This window comes from Monopterus albus, unplaced genomic scaffold, assembly GCF_001952655.1.
Source record: "Monopterus albus unplaced genomic scaffold, M_albus_1.0 scaffold43.1, whole genome shotgun sequence".
NCBI lineage: Eukaryota > Metazoa > Chordata > Actinopteri > Synbranchiformes > Synbranchidae > Monopterus > Monopterus albus.
The window spans coordinates 2,275,920-2,294,318 of NW_018127923.1; the positions used below are offsets into that span (position 1 = coordinate 2,275,920).

The following is an 18,399-nucleotide window of genomic DNA, read 5'->3' on the forward strand; positions in this document are numbered from 1 at the left end:
TGGTGTCACTGAACCAGATCACTGGAACATTACACTTCACAAAAGCACAGATGCATGTAGTGGAAAATAAACTCATGGAGAAGTTGTACTTGGAACAGAATCTTTCAGAATTGGAGGACAACCCTCTGCAGATGAATTCTGCAGGGACCTAAATCTGACCCCTGGTGGCTTCCTCTTACATGAAACATGTAATGCGATAAAGAGTACGGGAAGGTTGAGCCACCAGCACAGAATGCCCGAAAGCCCTTAGTATCTACTAGCAATACCCACCTTGCAGTCAACTAGCAGCATGCAACAGTGCATTTTGTGGTTTTATCTTTCTGAAATACACACTATTTGCAGTTATGAGGAGTGCCAGGCTAATCTAGAGGTACCAAAGATTAAACATTAAATGGCTGGAAATGAGAAAAATGAGCAGCCATGGGCACTTTAAGTTACTGAAATAATAAAATATGCTACAACAAAGAAAACTGGATTTTAGACTGGAAGATCGGATATTTTGGCAGAAAAAATACATTGGCCTGGAACAATTTATTGATGATGTATCAACTTACATTACACAACAAAAGAGACAAAATATACATGCAACTACAGTCAAATCAAGTTAAAGTTTATATCGGCATTTTTTTCTTTTTGTCAGACTAGGACACATCCTGGGGATTTCAGAATGGTAGCCAACCGGGTGCGGTTTCACTATACTGGCTTCATGTCTCAGTACATTCCAGAGTTCCAAAATGCAAAAACCGTCCCACATTAGGGCAGTTCACCCTAGCTACACACCCCAGAGGGTGTTATTAATAAAGTCAAACAATAGGAATGCTCACATTTTCAGAATAAGACAGAGACTAACATCCAAGACCCAGTCTAACCCTGCGTTCATGCAGAATAACCTTTTTTTTAGGAGAGCTGTACAGCAGTTACAATAGTCTCTGACCCATTAAATGAAGGAAACAAAACTGAATGAAATAGGAAGCACAATTTGGGGATGTAGAGATGGACAAACAGCTCTACTACCTGCCAAAGGCTGAAAATTAATAATTTGAATTTAAATGGTATGGTTGTAGAAATTCACATCTCTCAAGTATGAGGCTATCTTCATAGTTATCCAGCCCTGTCCCCTCCCTCCAGCTCCTACACCTGTCTATAGGGATGTAGAGTTTTGGGGAATTCACCCTGACAAAAATCATCCAGAATTTACTGGGAGCACAGAAACACAGAAACAGGGCAGTGCACTGACATTTTGGGGGGCAGGTGCTCAACTTCAGAAAAAGGGCACCCCTCTCACTGACAGTTGTTTACTAAAATCTACAGTAACACATCTTTTATAAATGTGTATGTATATATTTAGATGCTAATCTGATCATGAAAATATCTATGAAATTATCTGTTCACACAGAGATTTTAATACTACCTCCTGAGGGGTGCTGAAATCTAGCTCCCGGAATGTATCTCCAAAGTGGGTGCATCGTAGTGGAAGCAAACGCAGAACCTGTGATGAGCCTTATTCGGTGCAACACCTTTTGGTAGGTTCTTATAATGGAAAAACCCCTGTTGACATGGTGGGCCCTTCAAATCATATTCCAGGACCTCATAATTTACAAATTAAGCACTGCACTTAGTAGATTACATGTGAGCATGGGCCTATTACTCAATAATCGATCCATGTGTATGAACCGCTGCTGACCATTTTGATGATGCATCAACATTGCATCCAAACAGTTAACTATTATTATCTCAAGGGGCTGGATAGCTAATGTGTCAGCGGTGGATGAGAGATTGCAGGGCAAAACTGACACGATTACTGCTCTGCAAATCTATGCTTGTTTAGCGGGTGCATTGATAACGTTTTTTTGCATGTCGAGTATAAAACATAGGTGTTATCACCTTGAGTAATATGTTTCACCTGCAGCCCTGCTCTCCACCGCAGCATTTCAGATGCTTCTTGCTCTGTTTTGAGAAGTTCAGCGCTACTCTTGGTCCAACATGGACAGAGGAGAAGCGGCTTCATATACACCAAAACCATATTTTCTGATCCACTAATCTTACTCCCTTGCCTCTTTGAGTCTGGATGAAATGCTTCCTGTCGTTACAAACTGAGAACCAAGTTGTTTTCAACACGAAAAAATTGTTAGACTATCCCTTATATTTTTCACTTGCCCGATTGGGGATCTCCATGATGCATTCCACATGTCGACTAGAGTTTATTTGCAAGCAGGCAACCGTTAATGTCAATCCCTGGATCTGTACCGTAATGGTTATTCTGTGGTTCTTTTTTCAAACCATCTTTCTTCCATCCATTTATTAACTATATCACTTTAGTTACAGAAGGTCATAGGGAGCCTGAGGCCAAGCCCAGCCAACATTGGGCAGGGAACAGCCTGGACAGGTCGCCAAGCTATCACAAGACTGACACACATAGACAACCATTCACACTCACATTCTCACCTGTCATCAGTCATATAATATGTGACCAGGAGTTGAAGAAGGGTACAGACAAAAGGGAAAAGACAAATGTCAAGTCAAAGTGTATTTATATAGCCCATTATTGTAAATCACAGTTTTGCCTGATGGACCCTCCTGTTCTTATTTCCTTGAATGCAGTAAGAAAAAAAACTCCCCAAAAACCCTTTAATGGAGAAAAATATGAGAAACCTCAGGAGGAGCACCAGGGGAGGGGCTCCTCTTCTAGCATTAGTGTTGTCTGTGTCAGCGGTAATATAAGCAATTGAAGTGCTGAAATTCCCATTTGGTTTATTTGTGCTTATAAGGCTTGGATGTGATGAACACTTTCCTATCATTGTAGTCCAGTTCATAAATCATGGGCCACTGTAATAGTTGTGGTTCACCTGCAAGGGTCAAATGCTGTAGTGGAATCCTTGAACATGTGACACCTGGGAAAAAGGAGAAGACCGCTTAGAGTAATGCAGTGCTCTTTCTCACAGGAATACACTTGAGGTTTTATATGGAATTGCAAGAAAAGGCCCATTATTTCTACAGGAGTTTCAGTCTCTGACCCTGGAGACCCCCTCAGATTAGCTGTTCTGTGGTGTTGATATTCTGAAGAAAATAATTGTATAATGAAATGAATGGCTGGAACTAAATGAACTAGATTGTAATATGCTAACTCAGCATATAAAGTCTGTCTTTTCCAAAAAAACCCGTAAAGGGACTGACTATCACTATCTCAGACAGAGCAGAGATCACATGTATGAATGGTTGACTCTTTGGTGGATGGAGGCTTATGGGTGTATCTGTGATGTTTCTACCGACAAGTTTGAATTTGGTGAATCTGAGTTTGTGTATCAGAATGGTATATAAGATTTTGCAGACATGCCACTCTGGTGTATTTGAAACTACATAAACTAGTCACAGTTGTACAGTGATGTTGCATATTGGTGGTTCTCCTGCATTAACAATTATTGGCTGAGTACAGACACCGACTGTAAAGAGCAAACAAACAAGTAAAATTTTGGCCAGTTATCAAGTTACTCACAGAATCAACGTTACATGCTGACAGCAGATATGACTTGTCATTTCAGTAGGTGAAAGTGTTGGTCAGCAGTGCCTAAAGGTGAGAAGATTGTACCTGAATATTTTGTCCACTTAGCAATTCTGATATTATATTTGTCTGATAGGAGTTTTTCTGTACACATTGATGATTTCTCTTGTTCTGTTCCTCTCAACTGTGGTGTTCCTCATGGATCCATCCTCTTTTCTTTGTATTTACTTCCCCTAGGATTGATTTTTAAAAAAAATGAAATATGGGTTGTCTTTTCACTGTTTTGCAGATGATATTCAAATTTATTTGCCATTGAATGTCAAGAAGAGTAACTCATTACAGACCTTGATGGATTGCCTGAGGGACATTAAAGCATGGTTATCACATAATTAATGAAAGTAAGACAATGTGTTTTAATTGGTAACTCAGGTTTTGCTAATTCTGACATTCCTAGCTCTTTGGCCTTGTTGTCGTCGGTGTGTGAATGTGTGTGTGAATGGGTGAATGGTGTATGATCTCCTGTAAAGTGCTTTGGCCAGTGCAACACACTGTGGAAAAATGCGCTATATAAATACAGTCCATTTACCATTTTATCTCAGGCCTCATGTGAAGAATCTTGGGGTGGTATTTGAGAGTGCTCTTAAGCTGGATGAACAGATGAAATCTGTGGTCAAACCCAGCTTTTTTCAGTTGAGACTTCTGGCTAAGGTTAAACACTTTTTCTTTTAGTGATCTTGAAAAGGCAACTTGGAATAGAACTGTTGATATTTGAGGTGGTTTGGGCATCTGATCAGGAAAAGCCAAAAGATACAATATAGCTAAGGAGGACATCTTAGCTTACTGCCAGTTTATGGAAGCAATTCAAGGTGCACTACAAGTCAAAAGTTTGAACGTACTTTCCCACTCAGTTCAGAGGGAAAGAAAGTAATGTTTGGGTGTGTCCATACTCATTTTGGTAATTTGACGACAAGGAAAAATGGTTCCAGCACCTGTGCAAGTAGCAAAAGGGCTGTATTTGATCTCTTCATTAAAGCAGGGGTGTGTTTTGGGCGCAACATGCAATTAACCAATCAGTGTGTAACCTCACGTCCCCTCTAACAGACATGCAAGTTTGAATGTTTGGCAAGGTTGGATGTCAGTAAGATTTTCCACTGAGGAAACGCTTCTGCTCATGTGTGAGGTCAAGTCGCACGATCTCTAATCAAAATGGTTATTATTATAAATACATTTATATTGATGTGCAGTATATATGAACAAATGGAGTCTTTTTATTTTTTTAGGTCTTGCATTTACTGCACAGCACATCCCCGGGTATAACAAGCATAGTACATGAGCACCATGCATGCCCCTAGGCAGGTGCGCATTACAACACGGTCAAAGCACCCATGAACTAGCAATGGTGATTTGACCACAGACCTGGTTTTTGCCCAAAATTGACCTGAACACACTCCATTTTCATTCGGTCACCTGCTCACACGATATTGAGAGACCCCTACTTGGTAAAAAGGCAATGTGATATGCATGTCATGAAAACGGTAATTGCACAGGTATGAAATTAGGAAACACAGACATGCTACCCACGCCACATGCAATGCGTTTGTTGCAAGACAGGGCACCTGATGTCTGGCAAACATGGATGTAATAAGGAGAACCAGATATCACCTTCAAAGATGGTGCCCCATTCATTCCTAACAAAATCGCTTATTGGGTGACTACGCCAAAAAGTGTCTGCCATGTTTGTTGGCTTCCTCCTGTTTCTGCCTTTCTGGGCCTATAGAGCATGTGCACTAGAGTCTATGACGTATTGAAACTAATAATACTCATGTTCAGTTTTGGAAATGATTTGATGATTTCAAAACTGAATGTTCTGATTCAGAGTACAATTCCACACAACATAAAAAGTTTCAGATCTCTGAAATTCCAATTTTACTTACTTATATATCGGCACTAGTATCAGCCCATTGGAGTACATCAAACAATGATAGACATTTACCAAATCTGTTCATCTTTCATGGTTACACGTAGGGCTGCACACCCTTAACCGTTTAACTATTAACAGATGATAAGGATTCCAACTGATTATATCATCAGTTAAATGGTAAAGCATTTTTTTTTACAGTTTGCTGAAAAACAGGCTGTAGGGCCTACGTGTCAACTCTTGGGTGGAATCTTGGGAGTCTGTTTCTGAATAAAAACCAGTAGGTTATAAGTTTCTGTTTTGTTAATCTGTTGATTCATTTGATTTTTTAAGCTGAGAGCGGAGGAGGAAATTTTTGTTGCAGTGCTCTTGGCACTGGAGATTTGCAATGTGTGTTTCCGTCAATCTCAGTGCTCGAAGTGGGTCGATAAGCGCACCGTACCAGCACTTGTACATTTTACTCTTTGGTGCACTGGCATGTTTCACAAGCTGCTGGCACTCTTTTTTGCTCTCTTCATTGTTTGAGATATGCTGCCTCTTGTGTGGACAGTGGGCGACCTCAAACCATGGGAGCAGGGGCAGTGACAAATAGCTTCACCAGACTAAAGTTCCCTAAAGTGAGTTGAGCTGCCTCAGGTCAGAAGCATAAAGAAGCTTTTTTACTAGACTGGTTTGCTCTGTACACAGTTCCATGGGTGTGTTATGTGACCATGTATGTTCTGTTCTGTTCTGTTCAGTTGTTTATACCATATTTGCACATCTAAAAATAAACCCCTTATGGAAGTATATTTTTATGGGTCACAGACACTCATTCATGCTAAATAAAACAGCATTTTAATCTTGTCAATTAAAGAGCGTTGGCTATCGGTCAGGAGAAAAAAAACTAGATGTTCATCCCTAGTTACAGACTGTGAAGAGTCTTGTCTCTTATCCCTTCAGTCAGCCAGTTGCCCATAACAAGGCTTCAACATATACAGTAGTGTATCTTTCTTTTCGCTCACTACAGTCTTCCTGCCCTCAGTTGCAGTATTGCTAATATGTGTGAGTGCACTGGTAAGGTTCAGTGGGTTCATTACAGTAGACCAGAGTATGTCAGCTCTTGTGGGGAAGAAGACTTGGATGATTAGAATATAGAGGTCGGCAGTGGATTGTGAGTGCGGCCAGAGCAGCGCAGGCCAAGACTGAACAGAATCAGCTCCCCTCACACACATATAGTACCGTATACACACACCTCACTCCTCAACCCTAACTCACCCATCTGTTTATGTCTAACTGAGTGAAATCTCCTCTCTGATATTTAACACTAACAGGCACTTGGACACGTTCCAAACTCTTTTTACTTTTTTCATTAATGGTGCAGTCATTGCCAGCGCATGCAGTCATGCCAGATATTTTGTTGAGACTAGAGTGAGCTCTTATGTTTATAACTTCCCTCTTGCTCTCACTATTCTCTCTGGCTCACAGCAGAGGTTTGAAGCTGTCACTGTCATATTGTAAGGACCATGCTTCTAGAGAATCTGGTACCATAACATTTTGTGTATATTCGCTACAAGAAGTATTAAAATCACTTACTGCTTTGGTTTTTGCTAAAAAAATATCAAGAAGTCCATAACACACACAACAATTCAGAATCTCTAAAACATCTAAAACCAATTATATTTATTGATGTTAAAGACTACTATTGCCTATGTTTAAAAACTTGTGTAATGTTAAAAACTTGTAACTTTTCTGTTTCCAGAGGGAGCTATGTGAAGTCTGCTAAATGTCCTTAAGAGATTGCACAGGAGTCGGTGTTGGCTGGGACTCATGTTTATGAAAAAAAAGTGAACTTATGAGACCTCTTGAGCCTGCTCCACATCTCTGCCTGGAGCTTGCAGTTCATGGCTACAGTAGCTGCTAATGTACAGACATGGCCAAAAACACTGGCACTGCTGCATTTTTGTCAGATAAGGCACGGCTTTTGCCAGAAAAGTGTTGCAATCACAAATTCTTTGGTATTCTCATGTTTATTTCTTTTGTTTGCATTGGAACAACACAAAAGCCAAATCTAATCCAGTCCACATAGAACTCAAAAAATTGACTGGACAGAATTATTGCCTTTTCAAAATCATCAGAAATAGTTGTATTTCCAGCCTGTGATGCTCCTTTAGTTAGTCATGAAACTCACCTGTAGCTACCAACAGGTGCTGGCAACATAGAAATCACACTGGCAACCAGTTAAAATGGAGAAAAGTCGACTCAGCCTTTGTGTCATGTGAACGACACTGAGTATGGAGAAAAGAAAGAAGAGCAAAGAATTGTCTGAGGATTTGAGAACCACAATAGTGGAAAATCCTGGACAGTCTCAAGGCTCCAAGTCCATCTCCAGAGATCTGGCTGTTCCTGTGTCCACTGTGGGCAACATTGTCAAGACGTTTACAGCCCATGGCGCTGTAGCTAATCTCCCTCGACATGGACAAAAGAGAAAAATATGTGACAGATTGTAATGAAATTTAGTATACCTGCTTTGTTTGCATTTGTGTTTACTGGCTAACAAGTGTCATCTATCATACTTGTAAACATGTATGCCCAAAGCATGTTTGCACATAGTCATGTCCACACATGAACACACAGTTATTAATAAGTCTAATCAGAGTTTTACCAGAGCATGTTATTATGACTATATCGTGACTGGACATTTCAAGCTAAAATACTATTCAATATTTGCTCGGAACTATTAGACAATTTTTGTTCCTGAAGTTCTCTCGTTCTGACAACAGCCAGAACCTCGCCTAAAACCTCTGCACTCAGCTTACCTGCTCCTCGACACTGAGTATCTCTCCATATGATCTAGTGGTTCCCATATGGTCTAGCGGTTAGGATTCCTGGTTTTCGCCTGGGTTTGACTCCTGGTATGGGAACTACTTTAGTCGTCTCCCAACCAGAAGGTTGAAGGTTCAAATCTCAGTGCTTGTAGTCCACATGTTGAAGTGTCCTTGGGCAAGACACTAAACCCCTCCCGCTGCCCCCGATGGTTAGAGCCATCGGTTGAGTGGGCGCCGCAGATGGCTGCCTTGGTTCTGTACTGGAAACAAATTCCTTGTTTTACTGGCCAATAAAAGTGATTATCCTTATCCTAAGTCCACTCCTGATCTGTGACTATACTCACCTGTGCTCCACGCTGCTGCCTAGCTAGCACCTGTACCTCAAACAGCTACCTGTTCCCCTCGATTACCACTTACCTGTTCTCCTGTAAGACCTCTCCTGATCTGTGACCGAGTTCATCTGTGTCCCACGCCGCGGCCTGGCTTTCTCCTGCACCACTCCTTCAGCTTACCTGTTCATCTCTTTGCCGATCCAAGCACCTCCTGTCCTGCAGCCACCACTCATGAGAGTATCTTACCTCCACCGGGACATGCCAGCTCCAGCAGAGCATCCAATCAGCTTTTCTTCTGCCGGCGACACTGATCCAACCATTTCCAGTCCTGCGACCACCACTCAGCTGGGGGTCTTGCCTCCACCTGGGTACGCCAGCAGAAATTCCACTCAGCTCCTCTTCTGCCTGCAACACCATCTGCAACGCCTGCCTGTGTGACCTGCCTAGTGAAATCCTCATCTGCCACTGACCACCCCAGAATATACTCCTGTTCTTCAGCCGACCCCTGCATCTGGCCATTGGCTAGGACTGATTCCGGTCTGAGACACCTATCCTTATACTCTCATTGTAAATAAAGCCTTTTGTGTACTGCTGTCTGAGTTTGCCCTGGAGTTTTCTTGTCTAGAACTGGTGACGCCACCATAACATTAATGACTATTTGAATATTCAAAAATTATGGTCCTTCCCTACTATATAGTCGAAGTGAACATCTCACACACACATACCAGTGTCATGTAGAAGATTCACATAGCCTATGCACAGTTGCATAATGTGAATGAAAGATCATTAAGACATCACAGGGTCATAGCAGAGCTATTTACAAGGCTATAACTTTCTGTTTATTTATACTGTGGCAGGAGGGCTATCATATTAATGGGATGAAAATATGTCTGTCAAATGGCTGGCAAATGGCTCTTCCTCCATGTTTAGCATTGCCCTTCTGTGGCCATGCACTCTCCTTGTATCCTTCATTTGAAAACCTTTGGGGGGAAGATCATCTAATTCTCATATAATCATCAGTGTTTAATCTTCAATATGGATATGTTTTTTAATGTATTGGAGACCTTTTGATCATTTCATGGCAAAGCATTCAGTAGTATGACAATTAAATCAAATGTCTGAACAAGTCTGAAATAAACCCGATGATTGTAGAATAGAACCAGCTGAAAATGTCACTAACCTTAACCTTCACCTAATCCAACTAGAGAGAGAAACCAAGGACCCTGCCAAGACTTTACCAAATATACCATACTAAAGATAATTTTGACCTAGCCCGATTTAGGTGTGTCTGAGATGTTGGGAACTGGGAGAACTTCCCAGGTTCCTGTGATTTGCTTGATGGATGGATGCGAGTGGTGAAAAAACAGGAATCTTCCCATTTTCAGACATGGTTTATACCAGAGAATTCAGTGGATTCATGTCAACATTCCTCTGTCTGTTGGTGAGCAATTGATTTTTGTAACTAAGTTGAGATAAGCTGCTTATCTCCACTGGTGTCAGACTGCATAATCACAATTCAGAGTACGTGCCCTGTTTGGCTGAGTGAAGCTCTGGCATTGTAGTAGTAAACTGGGCTCAGTGTATAAAGTTATTTGACCTAACTGAGAAGACAAAGACTATGTGGGCATCCAAATTATTACTCTTGATATTGATAGCTGTGGTTCTGATCACAGACAGCTGACCAAACTGTGATGAGTATACATAGATATATTCATGTTGCTTTTTATTTTTACCACAAGGCCATGCCAGGAACTGGGGGCTCAAATAGACTTACTATTTTTACTATGCACTCTAAAGTAATATACAAGCAATGCCATCTGGCAATATGTCAAGACCATCAGTCTCAAACCGTAACTGTTGACAGCCATCTGTGTAGGTGACTTCATCTTCTTTCCCAAGTCATGAAATAGACCTGTACACTTTCCCACAAATGTCTGGGGCAACTAAATCTGCATTAACATTTACAGCAATCTGACACAGGCAGGTGTGTTCAAACTAGGCTGAATGACATGTTGCTCACTAGTGTCTAAAAGCAAAAATTATAGCTGTTCAAAATGTCTATACTCAGTTCCTACAGAGAGCTGAGACGCGTCAAATCACATTAGTGAGCATCACAGTGAACATTGTTGGAGATGAACATGCTGGCCATCTTGGTGGAGTTTGTATGTTCTCCCAGTGCCTGCGTGGGTTTGGGTACTCCATCAACTTGTAGCTTGGTCTCCACCATATAGATAAAATTCACTAAAATCCTCTTCTAAAAGTCCCATTTTTAACTTTTTAGCTGCTTATAAGTTCTACAGTGTTCAGACCTCTTGTTTCTGTTGTTATTACAAACATTTCCGAAGCAACTGTGACCCTGCAACATGCTCATGGACTCTTCTGTTGATCACTGACAGTGACAGACTGTGTGTTTATGGGAATGTTTTTAATTAAATGCACCTAAAAATCACAAATATTGAATAAACAATATCAGTCTTTAAAGAGGATTGTTCTTATCTAGACACATGGAGTGAACAGCATGACATGCTGCTGAATAGAATTGTTGTTCCAAGACTGGATTTTAAGTTGTTAATGTTAATACAAAGATTAATGGCCTTTTCAATGAATTTCTTACTTATGGAACAGAGCCAGGAAGCTCTTGTTTAACTTAGGCTTTCTATGTTGAGTTTTAATGGTTGGGTTGTCCAGCATAATCCACTTCTCCATCTGTATGCACAGTTAGTTTCAGACAGACATATTCATAGTTTAGTAAAATACACTGCTTTTGTCTGGGCTTAAAGGCCAACTGGGAATCAGTGTAGTTAAGGGTGTGGTGCGTACACTTTGTTCTCCTGTTTGGGGCTTCCTGAAAATACACATGCATTATACTAATGGTCTAGCTCATTTACTGCATCAGGGACTGAACAGTGAGGTGAAGGACACAGCATTTAAATTTCAAAAAGGTGGAGTTTTTTGTTACTCAAAAATAGGGAAAAATACAAGCAACATCCGTATCAAACAAACGGAACCCTAAAAGAGGTCAACAAAAGATAAGGAAACTCAGAATACAGCAAACTAAACTACACAATTGTTACGTCCGTGAATCAAGCCATTCTCAGCACCTCGTCAGCAGGCACGGGGACTGTTGGCAACTCCACCCCCGCAAGTGTGGGAGCGCACTCTCGGCAAACCTGCTTGCAGTACTTAAGAAGAGCGTTGGTGTGTCCTCGTCCGTCGCCAGATGATCTCTCGTCATCCTGCTGGTAACTTCGCATGTTTACATGGAGCTTGAGTAATTTTGTGGATTACTCTGCTGATCTGATTTTGACTTCTCCCAGTTTCTGCCATTCTGATTTGTCATAGCTACCTTGTGTTATGAACTGTTTGCCTGTGTTTTGAGACACCTGATTTTTCCTGTAACCTGGTTGGCTCCGGTCATTCTGATTTTGTTTGGCACTCTCTGCTCGACTCATGAACAGTTTTCTCTGACTGAGAGAAGTAGGTACGCTGCACTTGGTGGTGATCACGTCTCCCAGCACTGGACCTCTCCTTCCAGCTCTCATCACGTCATCCTTCGACCTGCTCTGCTGTCACTTGTCAGCCTGCCCAGCTACCTCCACTATACAGATTCCTCTCACTGGGCCAGCAATCTTCTATGCCAGCTCCTGCCTCCTTGGACTGCTTTCCCAGCCAGCAGCGCTCTCCTGCACCCACCTATATTCAGGTCCTCTGTTTTTGATATAGACTCTATCGCTGTACACCTGTTACCCTCTCTCACACTCTCATCCTCTGCTTTAAAATAGTGCGCTGCACCTCTCCTTCAACCCCGGGTTGTTCCTCTAAGCGGTCCAGTGAATACAACGTCCCCAGCTGCCCGAGATCTGCTGCAATATCTTTGTGTCCGGTCCTTGTCAATTCCTCATTTCAGTATTCATGAAATTATTAGCTTTTCCAAGCATGAGTGTGAGTCCTGCATTTTTCTGAGTGCTCTCTGATTGTAATATGGCCAGGTGTAACAAAAGTACCTCAAGCAAAAACCAACTGACCTGACAAATGGAACAGACTGAACAGACAGTCTGCTAACAACTTAACGATCCATGTTATTGTCGGTGCGACGCTACCTGTTGGAATTAATTTCACTACTTTGGGACTGTATGTGGTCGTGCGGGGAAAGACGCAGTGACCACTGGTTGGATTTACTGACCTTGAAAGCTACTTGAAAGGGAGTGATGTTTCGACTACTCAGTGGGACTTAACAGGAAGTTAAAAAAAAACACATGTTGCATGTTTGTTAATGCCTTATTTCTATAACGTTAGGGAGAATTGTTGTAAGGCTGGAGAAGTTACATTATGCATTATGGGAGTTAAAATATGGGGTTTCTCAGTTTCCTGCTTTGTTTAGAGTGTTGCACATCTCTTTTCATTGGTACATATACTGTTGTTTACCTATGTATGGAGGAGAAATTCAAATTAATTAGTTAATGCCGTCATGGTTCGTTGTGCTGTCCACTTGCGAGACAACACCAGCAGCAGGAGTTGTGCGTGTTCACAAATTATCGTCTTGTTTTTAGGAAGAGGCTCTCTGGTTTTATTGTTCTGAATTAATTACACACTCTTTGGAATTATGAGGAATGCCAAGCTAATCTAGATTGAACATTGAATGGCTGGAAATGAGCAAAATGAGCAGCCATAGGGAAGTAAAAATCAACATAACATGACAAATAAGATTTTAACATAAGGTACAACAAATGAACAATATATTTCTCCCACACTCCCCACCTTTCACAGGACATTGGGCATTTGGTGCGGTCCAAGCCCACCACTGCCTCAGTCCTATTTTTTTCATCTGGACCCCATCCATGGAGCAGGAACATGGTAACTCAAAAACGAAAATTTGCCCAAATTAACAATGTATTGATGATACAAAATTAATCAAATGTGCATGCTTCACCTGCGATGGATTGGCGACCTGTCCAGGGTGTACCCCGCCTTCGCCCAATTGCCCACCCCCGTGACCCCGTTCAGGGACTAAGCGGTAGAAAATGAATGAATGAATGAATGCATGCTTCACTGATTAATTGTGTATGTCTAAACCTAATATCAAATCAAAAGCCTAAAATCTACCTATAGCTTAAATCTACACAGGTGAACAATGGAAACTAAATGAAAGCAAGAGAACATACTACCTAACTAATTCCACTGCTGGTGGCAGCTTAGGCCAGGGCCGGGGCCTTCACAGCTGAAGTCTAACTTCAGGTGGACATAGAATGAATGGAGTGGCTGGAAACGTACAATCAGCCAGCTAGTGAAGCACCCCAGGGCAGTGGATGATCAGCTGATCAACACTGGATTCCTTCCCAGCACAGTACCTGTTTGTATTGACTGCTTGAGGCCAGTGTGTCCACCACATGTGATGTGTTACTGGTTGGCAAGAGGATTCTAATGGTTAGACCATTGCCTCTTGCCATGTACCTGCTTTGTTTAGAATGTTACAGATCTCTCTTCATCGGTACATATATGGGGCAACAGTGGTGCAGTGGGTAAAGCAGTCGTCTCCCGACTGGAAGGTTGAGGGTTTGAATCGGTGCCTGCAGTCCACATGTCAAAGTGTCCTTGGGCAAGACAATGAACCCACAAGTTGCCTGTGATGGTGGCGCGTATGCACAACATTTTGTTGTACGTGTCACATTGAAATAAAGCTTCTTCTTTTGCTGTTATTTACCTATCTATGGTCTGTCGGCGGTTTCTTCCATTTCTTCCGTTTTTCTTTGGGATTGAGCAGGTCAGTATCACCTCATTATACATTCTGTGTGGAAAATATTCTGAAAAAAACTAACCATTTACCCCAGTAATGAACTGTGGATGACAAAAGAACTTAATATTCTAAATATTTCATGTATTGTTCCAGAGTCTTTGAAGAATGGCACCGAATCCACTCCTCAGGTTTTGTTTGACCTGTGAAGTCCAGTCCTACATCCTGGTTCATAAACGTCTTACCTTTTTCCATTTTGATCATCAGTTAAATGTACAGATTACAGATTGTACACCAACAGGACACAGAGGGTACTAGTTAGTGACATTTTTCAAGATCCACTGCACGTCTCATCTGGTTTCCCACAAGTATTTGACCTCTCACCACTGCTATATATCCTGTCAATGCCTCCTTCAATTCAAGATGGCATCACTCTTTTGGCACCCTTTTGCATTTTATGCACATGACATGCACCGATTGTCACTGTCAGTGTACTGTATATTTAGCACACAGTACTGCTATTGGTCTATCTTTATTCTGTATTTAATTTTTATTTTTTCAAACAGCATCACTGTCCCTGCAGTTTTTCACTTTTGAGGTTGTGGAAAAGCAGTAGTACCTATGTACAGTAATACAGATGTCATAATTCAAAAGTGGTGAACTCATTTAAGGGTATAGTACCCACATCATGTAAACTTTTTACTACTTTTTACTGCAGTTAAGAAGAATCTACACAAGGTTGTTAACTTGTTCCAAGATCACAGGTCCCCCCACCATACATAAGCATAATACTCTTCAGAAGGCCAGTAAAATACACTACCCCAAACACGCATCTTGTTTTAGGCCTCCAAGTGGCTCGATTCTTTAACATGGCAGAATCCTCTCAGCCACATTTGGAGCTGCAGTTCACATTAACACTGGATGACTTCACTGCCTTAGGAAGCAGCAGCTGCAGGGAGTCAGAGCATAGAAATACCTTCTGCTATTATAGTACAACCTTTGCTTACTGTTGCTCTTGTTTAAAATGACCAACCACAGGGCATCGTGCTGTGTCTCAAGATACAACACGTATCCTCGGCCCACTAAATCTTGGAATTAACATCAGCCAGGACACCTTTATGACATGCAACACTGTCACTTTGTTTCATGCCATCTGTCAAATGGAGCATAAATTTAAGATCTATGAAACACTGTCTATAAAGTAAGGAAACTGCATTTCAGAGGATTCAGAGTCACTGCATCACAATTCATTTGGAGATCTGTAACCACAGAAGACTGTGGTTTGTGATGTTTTATAGCATCTGCTTGATGTCTGTGGTAACTGCCACTCGCTTTTTGCGGAACCGTAGGAGGGCACTCACCAAACTGTTGTTGAGGTTGGGGCCAGTAAGGAGGACATCGTTTAGGGACACTCAATGATGGCGTGCACTGGAATCAAAGACCACCCTTATTTGGTCTGGTTTATGTGGATGATAAACCCCAAAGAAGGTAGCGGTACCAACATTCCTCCTTTTCCTTTAATGGTGGCACTAGTTCTGCATGTCCCTGATCAAATACGCTTTGTATAAAGCCTACAAAGTTTTTTCTCATTTCAGGTTGTTTCTTTAGCATGCAAGACACTGAGTGGAGGCGTTGGCTGGATTGCTGTCTATTGTTGGGGAGCTGTGGTCTTGGGCAGCAGAAGGGCAGTGGAGCCACCCAGCTGTTTGTGTTATCTTGGAAGACGTCCTTCTCCATCATCTGCAGGAAGGCTTGCTTCTATTGAGTACATAGGCCCTTCTTCTGCACTTGTGCGTTGAAAGACAGTGTTTCCTATGACATCTATTTCAGGTAGCTTGTTCCCTTGTCCACAAGCAAGAGGGCTAATCTTGTGATGACCTTGGCAGGTGAAGTCCTCCTTTATCTGGATATTATTCTAGCATGGAGAGAAGTAGCTTGGACGTCCATTTCCCAGAATGTTTGTTTTGAGAACCTTTACATGCCTAGTGTTATGAGCTCCACCGAGACAAAGGTCTCCAATGATAACCCAAGCAAAGGTTAGCTTCTGTGCAAATGGAGCATTTGGAGGTCCATTGCACTGATTGAGCACCTTGTGGGCCTGAATAATGTCTCTCCCAAGCAGCAAAAAGAATGTCTGCTTTGGGTTCGAGTGCTAGAATCTTTGCGGCAATATCCTTGAGGTGAGAATGGTAGCAAACACCCCCTGGGGTTTGGATTTCATTTTGGTTGTCGGGAAACAATTCGCATTCAACAAGCGGGCACAGGCAGGCTGGTTTGACCGTCAACGGACTCAGCAATGTAGTTGCTTGCTGTCCTCTTCATTGCCTCTGATATCCCCAAGCAAGTCTTGAGAGTGTATGGGGAAGAGCCTTCAGTGATGCCGAAAGTGTCAAAGAAGGAAGATCTAGCCAGAGGCTTGTTGCTGGTTGTCCAGGATTGCATAAAGCCTAAGTCTGTTGTCACAGTGACCTCTTTGGTAGACATCAGTGAGGCAGATTTTGGCACATGAATGCCCACCAGTGTCATTTCCACACACCTGCGTGCATGTGGAGGTGGAAGTAAGCAAAGCCGACTCTTGCTCCTCCCTGCCCAGTTTGGTGGCAGGCTCCACAACTGCATATACTGTCCACGGTGCAGGGTCGTCATGTAAGGCAGCAATATGTGAATTGCTGCCGCATTCAGCACAGTGGATTTCCACCTTACAGTCTTTGGCTTGATGGCTGGAAGAAGCACAGCATTGGAAACATATCTGATTCTGCTTTAAGTAAGCCTTTCCAGAGATTTTTCATGGAACGGCCTGCATTTTCTGAGCACATGGGATTTTTTGTGGATGGGGCACTTCTTGCTCAGGTCCTCTATTCTCTTCTCTGGTTTTCGTTCTTGTTCAGGTTCAGCCACTTCTGTTCTGTTGACTGAGATATGAATTTTTGTTTTGTTATACCTCCCCAAATATGTGCTTGGCATGGGGGTCAGGAGCTCCTGAAGCTGGAATCCTGGTTACTCGTGCTCTCGTTTTTGTTTTTCTTTGTTTTCTCAGTCTTTTGCAATCCATCCGGGATTACTTTTACCAGAGAAGAACTGTTAAATATCGGACAACTCACACTGAACTACCCTTCTCCGATTTTTGTGAATGGAGAGTGCTATATGGACATTCTGATCACATGCGCAGACTGGAGTGTATTTGAGACTGCAGCTACAGGCCTGGAAAAACTCACTGACACTGACATCTTATATCAGCTTTTGTGAGGATGTGTGTGTGCCCAAAAAGTCCTTCTGGACATACAACAACAACAAGCCCTGGTTCACAGGAAGACTCAAGCAGCTTCGTCATGCCAAAGAGGAGGCCTACAGATGTGGGGACAGGACTCTGTACAACCAGGCCAGGAACACACTGACAAGGGAAATCGGAGTAGCAAAGAGGAGCTACTCTGAAAAGCTGAAAGCTCAGGTTTCAGCCAACGATTCCTTGTTTGTGTGGAGGAGCCTGAAAACCATCACTGGCTATAAGAGACCATCCCCCCCCTGCTGTGGAGGACCATCAACTAGCAGACAACCTGAGTGTGTTCTACTGCAGGTTTGACAAACAACACTCTCGCCCTCACCCTCCCACCTCAGATCCAGCAGCTGTTCCGCCGACAATCACCACCCTTCCATCCAGTCCCCCACCTCTAATGATCTGTGAAAAGGATGCATGTGGCCTCTTTAAAAAACAAAGGATCCGAAAGGCACCAGGCCCAGATGGCGTGACCCCCTCCTGCTTGAAAGTGTGTACTGATCAGCTGGCCCCCAACTTCACACTCATCTTCAACAGGTCACTGGAGCTGTGTGAAGTCCCCTCTTGCTTCAAACACTCCACCATCATCCCAGTCCACAAGAAAACCTCCATCAGTGGACTGAATGACTACAGACTTGTTGCCCTGACATCTGTAGTCATGAAGTCCTTTGAGAGACTGGTGTTGGCCCACCTGGAGGACACCGTAGACCCCCTGCAGTTCGCCTACTAGGTGAACAGGCCAGTGGACAATGCAGTTAGTATGGCACTCCATTACATCCTGCAACACCTCGACTCTCCAAGGACCTATGCATGGGCCCCCTTTGTGGACTCCAGCTCGGCA

At 42.5% G+C, this 18,399-nt stretch overlaps 1 protein-coding gene across 5 annotated transcripts in view; it reads left to right on the top strand.

The window, feature by feature from the left end:
* ltbp1 (latent transforming growth factor beta binding protein 1) overlaps positions 1 to 18,399 on the top strand; it is a 156,259-nt gene that overhangs the window by 21,692 nt on the left and 116,168 nt on the right. The gene's annotated exons all lie outside the window — the stretch shown is intronic.